This window comes from Brassica oleracea, chromosome C9 (assembly GCF_000695525.1).
Source record: "Brassica oleracea var. oleracea cultivar TO1000 chromosome C9, BOL, whole genome shotgun sequence".
NCBI classification, from domain to species: domain Eukaryota; kingdom Viridiplantae; phylum Streptophyta; class Magnoliopsida; order Brassicales; family Brassicaceae; genus Brassica; species Brassica oleracea.
The window spans coordinates 21223193-21223807 of record NC_027756.1 but is presented as its reverse complement, the minus strand read 5'-3'; positions in this window follow the sequence as shown (position 1 = coordinate 21223807).

The window sequence follows — 615 nt, the reverse complement described above, 5'->3', positions numbered from 1 at the left end:
CTCCTGCTCAGCGAAGACATCGATCATTTCTTGGGGGATCTCCGTCCACTCGCCTTTATAACCTCGAGGCACTTCTTCGTTCGCGAAGCTTGACCATACAGGTTCTTCGCCTTCTCAAAAGCCTCCAGACGAGTAAAATGGTCGCGCACGCGATCAAAACGACGACTTGCCTTCTCAGCCATAGCAGCCTCGACTCTTTCCCTCTCACGAGTAATTTCCAAACCCCGAGAGTCCCTCAAGCGTTGCCATTAGTTTGTCTACCGCGACATCTCTCTCTCTTCGACTAGCTCGGTCTTCTCCTTCTCCAGGTTCGCAGCCGTTTGCTCCAAATGACTTTTCTCTCGGACGAGCTCCTTCCTCGCCGCGCTGGAAGACTTAAGCTTGCCCTCCAGTTCTTCGAACTTTACTCGAAGAATCTCTTTCTCCTCTGCGGCCTTCTCGTTGGCCTTCTTATGCTCCGCCCTTACTCTCTCGATGACCTTCAACCTCGTCTGGGCAAGCTTCTCCGAAGATCCCAACTGGATCATCGTCTGTTTCAGAGCACTATCGTATTTCTCAACGAGAAAGTTCATACTCCCGTCACTCGGCAAAAACGACAAACACAGACCACGTGAG